We start from the raw sequence: 7,708 nt of genomic DNA, 5'->3' as shown, positions 1-7,708 counted from the left end.
GAGGGTAAGGAAGGTGGTTTGGGGATTTCATAGGGATGAACAAAGAGGTTACGAAGGTTAGGTGGACGGTGGAAAGACACTCTTGGTGGAGTGGGGAGGATTTCATGAAGGATGGATCTCATTTCGAGGCAGGATTTTAGGAAGTCGTATCCCTGCTGGAGAGCCACATTCAGAGTCTGATCCAGTCCCGGGTAGTATCCTGTCACAAGTGGGGCACTTTTGGGGTTCTTCTGTGAGAGGTTCTGGGTTTGAGCAGACTCCATGACATGCACCATTTCACACACTAATATGTAAATCAGGAGGAATCTTGCATTTATTCTGAATATTTGCATTTTCTTTTCATGCCTTGCAGGACAGACTCCCTGTGCATTTTTACCTTCATAACTCATCATCATCATCATTTAAGACTGATTATGCCTTTCAGCGCTAAGTCTGGAGCATAGTCCCCCTTATAAAATTCCTCCATGATCCCCTATTCTGTGCTAACATTGGTGCCTCTTCTGATGTTAAGCCTATTACTTCAAAATCATTCTTAACCGAATCCAGGTACCTTCTCCTCGGTCTGCCCCAACTCCTCCTACCCTCTACTGCAGAACCCATGAGTCTCTTGGGTAACCTTGCTTCTCCCATGCGTGTAACATGATCCCACCATCTAAGCCTGTTCGCCCTGACTGCTTTTCTTTGATTTCATCATTGTGGACACCCTCCTGCCATTGTTCCCATCTACTAGTACCTGCAATCATCCTAGCTACTTTCATGTCCGTAACCTCAACCTTATTGATAAGGTAACCTGAATCCACCCAGCTTTTGCTCCCATACAACAAAGTTGGTCGAAAGATTGAACGGTGCACAGATAACTTAGTCTTGGTTCTTACTTCCTTCTTGCAGAAGAGAGTAGATTGTAGCTGAGCACTCACTGCATTAGCTTTGCTACATCTCACTTCCAGTTCTTTCACTATGTTGTCATCCTGTGAGAATATGCATCCTACTTACTTGAAACCATCCACCTGTTCTAAGTTTGTTCCTCCTATTTGGCTCTCAGTCCATTTATATTTCTTTCCCACTTACATTACTTTCGTTTTGGAGATGCTAATCTTCATACCATAGTCTTTACATTTCTGATCTAGCTCTGAAATATTACTTTTCAAACTTTCAATTGAATCTGCCATCACAACTAAGTCATCCGCATATGCAAGACTGCTTATTTTGTGTTCACATTTCTTAATCCCACCGTGCCATTCTATTGTTTTCAACATATGATCCATAAATAATATGAACAATGGTGGAGACAGGCTGCAGCCTTGTCTTACCCCTGAAACTACTCTGAACCATGAACTCAATTTACCGTCATCTCTAACTGCTACCTGACTATCCATGTAAAGACCTTTAATTGCTTGCAAAAGTTTTCCTCCTATTCCATAATCTCATAGAACAGACAATAACTTCCTCCTAGGAACCCGGTCATATGCCTTTTCTATATCTATAAAGCATAGATACAATTCCCTGCTCCACTCATAACACTTTTCCATTATTTGCTGTGAGCTAAAGATCTGGTCCTGACAACCTCTAAGAGGCCTAAACCCACACTGATTTTCATCCAATTGGTCCTCAACTTTCCTTTCTACAATACGTGAGAAGATACAGTCAGATAGGTCATTTCCTGTGTATATGCTCTTCTGCTTTGATTCCTTATACTTATTTCTAGATGTGTACATTCAATAGCATATGTTGAGTTCACAAATTTAGCATATCCTATGCTCCCTATAGTTTACTTGTGCCAATGTGCTCCTTTTCTTAAAATTATGTATGCTTAACCTAATGGTATACTCTTAAAATTAATGCTGTTCACAGTATATTCTGCGACTTGGGAAGAAATTTCTCTATTTGTTTTGTTTGTGTAACTGATACAGTAATCAGCTGGTAGGTACTCCATTTTATATCGCTTCTGTTTTGTCCAGTTGGCTGCATGCTGTGAATGCCAATTTTCTTAAGTTCTAAAATGGTTTCCATTGTGGTGCACAGTGTGTCTTTGTGCATCTTGATTACAGCCAGCTGTCCCTAAAGGTGACACTAAACTTAACTTTGCATTTTGCATATTGTGCCCCTAAAATCAGCTGTTAGCCACTTGGCATATACACTCCTGGAAATGGAAAAAAGAACAAATTGACACCAGTGTGTCAGACCCACCATACTTGCTCCGGACACTGCAAGAGGGCTGTACAAGCAATGATCACACGCACGGCACAGCGGACACACCAGGAACCGCGGTGTTGGCCGTCGAATGGCGCTAGCTGCGCAGCATTTGTGCACCGCCGCCGTCAGTGTCAGCCAGTTTGCCGTGGCATACGGAGCTCCATCACAGTCTTTAACACTGGTAGCATGCCGTGACAGCGTGGACGTGAACCATATGTGCAGTTGACGGACTTTGAGCGAGGGCATATAGTGGGCATGCGGGAGGCCGGGTGGACGTACCGCCGAATTGCTCAACACGTGAGGCGTGAGGTCTCCACAGTACATCAATGTTGTCGCCAGTGGTCGGCGGAAGGTGCACGTGCCCGTCGACCTGGGACCGGACTGCAGCGACGCACGGATGCACGCCAAGACCGTAGGATCCTACGCAGTGCCGTAGGGGACCACACCGCCACTTCCCAGCAAATTAGTTACACTGTTGCTCCTGGGGTATCAGCGCAGACCATTCACAACCGTCTCCATGAAGCTGGGCTACGGTCCCGCACACCGTTAGGCCGTCTTGCACTCACGCCCCAACATCGTGCAGCCCGCCTCCAGTGGTGTCGCGACAGGCGTGAATGGAGGGACAAATGGAGACGTGTCGTCTTCAGCGATGAGAGTCGCTTCTGCCTTGGTGCCAATGATGGTCGTATGCGTGTTTGGCGCCGTGCAGGTGAGCGCCACAGTCAGGACTGCATACGACCGAGGCACACAGGGCCAACACCCGGCATCATGGTGTGGGGAGCGATCTCCTACACTGGCCGTACACCTCTGGTGATGGTCGAGGGGACACTGAATAGTGCACGGTACATCCAAACCGTCATCGAACCCATCGTTCTACCATTCCTAGACAAGCAAGGGAACTTGCTGTTCCAACAGGACAATGCACGTCTGCATGTATCCCGTGCCACCCAACGTGCTCTAGAAGGTGTAAGTCAACTACCCGGGCCAGCAAGATCTCCGGATCTGTCCCCCATTGAGCATGTTTGGGACTGGATGAAGCGTCGTCTCACGCGGTCTGCACGTCCAGCACGAACGCTGGTCCAACTGAGGTGCCAGGTGGAAATGGCATGGCAAGCCGTTCCACAGGACTACATCCAGCATCTCTACGATAGTCTCAATGGGAGACTAGCAGCCTGCATTGCTGCGAAAGGTGGATATACACTGTACTAGTGCTGACATTGGGCATACTCTGTTGCCTGTGTCTATTTGCCTGTGGTTCTGTCAGTGTGATCATGTGATGTATCTGACCACAGGAATGTGTCAATAAAGTTTCCCCTTCCTGGGACAATGAATTCACGGTGTTCTTATTTCAATTTCCAGTAGTGTAGTTGTTAGTGTACTCTATGCTTTAAGTGTCGCTGCACGTCTCAGTACACTTCAACACTCATGACTCTCGCTTAAAGGTTGCATGCTGTGAATTCCTTTCTTTTTCATCACTCTTATTCAAGTTTTTGTGCCCGATGTAGTATAACTGCATCATGGTTTTCATCCGTTCAGTATTGTGTATATTTGTTTTAGTGCTTGTTGTATATTCGGTGTTTCCTTTAGGAATATCACTAGGTTTCCTTTGCTGCTATAGATATTTAAGTCTTAATAAAGTACAATATCAAAATACAAGGAAAATTTCTATTCTCTAGGTTGCATGCCATTCTTTGCATGTTAGTTAGTAGAAGAACATTGAACATTCCTTATTGGCTAAACAGGATAGTAGAAGAGGGAGAGGATACCAGAAATATAAATATTGTACCCCCTAGCTGGAGAGGAACCGAGTGCCAGTCAGTTTGTTTGTCAAAGGGTGACAAACCTCCTACTTTCTGAACACCTTCATACAAAGTATACAGTAAAATAATAATAGACAGTTCACTGTAAGTTTGTCTACCAGCAAGAAAGTACACTGCAAAATTACATCACATTTGCCAATAATGGATATGCTGGCCTGTATTTTTATAACTGTAGATTTACTTCCCATTGCTGTTATGATCTTGCTGTTCTCTACGGGTAGTATGGGTACATTTAGTTGCCACACTATCTCTTTAAGCAAGCTGGTTGAAATCAGGCTTGTTAATGCGCCAGCATACAAAACAACTGGTATAACTGTGTTTCCCACTTTTATCTTTATTGTTGCTTGAATAATTTCACTTACCTTGCATGTTGTTTTTTTCTCTTCAGTGAACAAATCTTCTTTCATTTCTGCATCCGTGTCATACCTTAAAAATGGATTACAAATATGCTGTATGTGTAAGTTTATTTTAGTATCTACTTCCTTGTGTTAGTGTTACTGTTTATGTCCTTTGTGTTAGTGTTTATGTTGTTAATATTATTACTGTGGCACACTGACAGTTCATTACGTTCTTCCTCTAGTCATGCTCAATTGTTGTTATTTCCTGGGGTCAGTAAAGGTATTGTTTTATTTTCTGCCATCACTTCTACTATGTTCATTGTATGTTTGCATGCTTGCCAGTTTGTGACCCGGTTGTTTCAGTTTGACTGTATGAGCTGCCAGCACCCTCTTTGATCCCACATTCCAATCCTGATAATTTCCATTTCCTTGTGTCCTAGTATCAAAGTGTTCTCTCAAATTTTTGCTATCTTGGCCATTGTCATACCAATGTGGCAGATATTTGTTTTTATGCCTTTGGTCACCCTGTGGCTGATAGGTAAACCAATTGTACAGATTTCTGTTGTGGTCCAGCAGTGCATAAGGATGCCATTCATTCATACCCACATAATCATTATAGTTCCTGAAGCTGTTGCCATTACCATAATTGTTTCTCCCATTTGGGTTATGTTCATTACCATTACAATAACTAGGCATGGCTTGCCCATCCACATGAATTAGATCTATTGAGTCAAGCACTGAGAAAAAATACTAGAGATCATATTCAGGAATGGTTACTAATCTTTCCCTAACATTTGCAGGCAACTTGTTCTTTAAGATTTTCAATACATCGGCATGAGATATTGGATTATTCCAGTAGTGGGTCTTGTTTAGCCCGTGTGGAGTTGCTAGTCTCCCATCGGGTGCCTCCTTGGGTGGCAGATTGGGGAATGTCCACCAGATATGGTGGACACTGTGGAAATAAAATACCCCTGGCAGACCAAAACTAGCAAAACAATAACTGCTGCCTTGCAGTTGGGGGTTGGTTCTCCAAAGGTTAAGGGAAGAAAACCCTGATTAAAAATCACCCGTCCCCTGGTAGGGGTTGGACAGAGGGTTCACAGCCCGCTCTGTAAAAAACAACTGTTACAAAACTTCTACAAAGTAAAGTCGGACGGATGAAGGAAGATGGACCTGGCATGGAAAAGGACAAAGAAGATGGAGTACAAGTAAATAAAGGAGGGAAAATTAGGAAGAAGAAAAATATAAGGCGTAGATTAGATCTATATTTTGGTACTTGGAATGTGAGATCACTATATCGACCAGGAGCACTGAAAGTAATGCTGGATCAAAAAATGAGTCTGAAAGAAAGTATAATAGCACTACAAGAAATTAGATGGACAGGGAGTGGAGTTTTAAAAAAGAAAGAGGTGAATATATTCTATAGCCGCAGTGATAGAAATCACCAGCTGGGGACAGGATTTGTTGTAAATCATCAATTAAAGCATTTGGTAATAGGGTTTACACCCATTAGTCCAAGATTATCAACACTCAGGATAAAGGGGAAATTCTTTACCTACTCCATAATTAATGCCCATGCACCAACAGAAGAATCCGAAGAAGAAGAGAAAGAAGCATTCTATAAATCTTTGGAAAGAGTATATGATGAGTTGCCCAGGGCATGATATTAAAATAATAGCTGGAGACCTAAATGCTCAGGTTGGGAAAGAACAGATTTATAGACCAATAATTGGCCCCCACAGCAAACACACAACATGTAATGATAACTGAACAAGGCTTATACTGATCTCAGCATCTGGAAATATGGTAATAGGATCAACACTGTTCCCACGTAAAGAAATTCATAAGGGAACATGGAACTCATCAGATGGAAACACAGTAAACCAGATTGACCATGTGTTGATAGATCTGAGACACAAATCGGACCTATTGGACGTGAGGAGTCTCAGAGGCCCAAACATAGATACAGGTCATTTTCTGGTATGGGCACGGGTGAGGGCAAGGATATTTAACGCAGCGAAAGGAGACCGACCCAAGGCACAGAAATATAATATAACAACTTTAGAATAAGTGGAAGTAAGAGAACAGTAGCAGGAGAAGATAACTCGAATTCTGGAAAACACTAGAGAATATAACAATATTGAAGATCAGTGGGAAGCGATAAAACCGACGGTGGAGACATCGGCAAGAGAGATACTTGGAATTAGGGACAAGACAAGTAAGTCATGGTTTGATACCGAATGCAAAATAGTAACTGAAGAAAAGAACAAAACATATAGAAGGACACTGCGATCACACTGTACGAGGGGGATAGTAGAAGAATACAAAGAAAAACGGAGGGTTGAAAAGAGGACTCACCAAAGAAAAAAGAGAGAATGGATGAAAGAAAGTGGCAAAGAAATGGAGCTCATGAGAAGCAAAAATGAAACAAGAAAATTCTATAGAGAGGCAAATTCGGCACGGAAGCCTTTTGGTAGCAAAACAAGCTTAATAAAAGATGAGACAGGGAATATAATAAGTGAAGGGAATATGCTAAAGATGGAGAAGGTATTTTGATAGTCTCCTCAACCCTAGAATAACTATACCAGAGAACCCAACAGATACCAATGGGGAAGAGGACCAAGACAACACCACCACCACACCAAATATAGAAGAAGTGAAAACTGCCATGAAGGAATTGAAAAACAACAAGGCGGCAGGGACAGATGGTATTCCAGCAGAACTGTTTAAGCAAGGAGGGAGAGAGATGGAACAAAGCCTTCTGAAAATCGTAACAAGAAAATGGGAAGAGGAGAAAATGCCCCAACAATATGTCCCATATATAAGAAAGGAGATAAGATGGAGTGTGGCAATTACAGAGGGATAACACTACTTAATTTGGGATATAAAATACTCTCTAATATACTACTCGACAGAATACTCCCAACCACACAGAGCGAGGCAGGGCCGTACCAATGCGGATTTCTTCCTGGGAAGTCAACCATAGATCAAATATTCACCTTAAGACAAATCCTGGAAAAAACAAACGAATTTGGAGTTGGCACACATCACCTCTTTATAGATTTCAAAGCAGCTTATGACAGCATAAATAGAGAGCAGTTATATCAAGCTCTAGATGAACTGGGAATCTCTAGAAAGTTGGTAAGGCTGGTGAGAATGACATTGAGCGAAACACAAGGTAGTGTAAGAATAGGAGGAATGATGTCCAACACATTGAGTATTAAAAATGGAGTGCCGACAAGGGGATGCATTGGCATGCCTTCACTTTAATGACACCCTGGAGAAGGTGATGAGAAACGCAAAACCTTCTGAACAGAGGAACGATCTTCTATAAATCGGTGCAGATACTGGCCTATG

Source organism: Schistocerca gregaria, chromosome 1 (assembly GCF_023897955.1).
Source record: "Schistocerca gregaria isolate iqSchGreg1 chromosome 1, iqSchGreg1.2, whole genome shotgun sequence".
Classification (NCBI taxonomy): Eukaryota; Metazoa; Arthropoda; class Insecta; order Orthoptera; family Acrididae; genus Schistocerca; species Schistocerca gregaria.
This window is presented reverse-complemented; position numbering follows the sequence as displayed.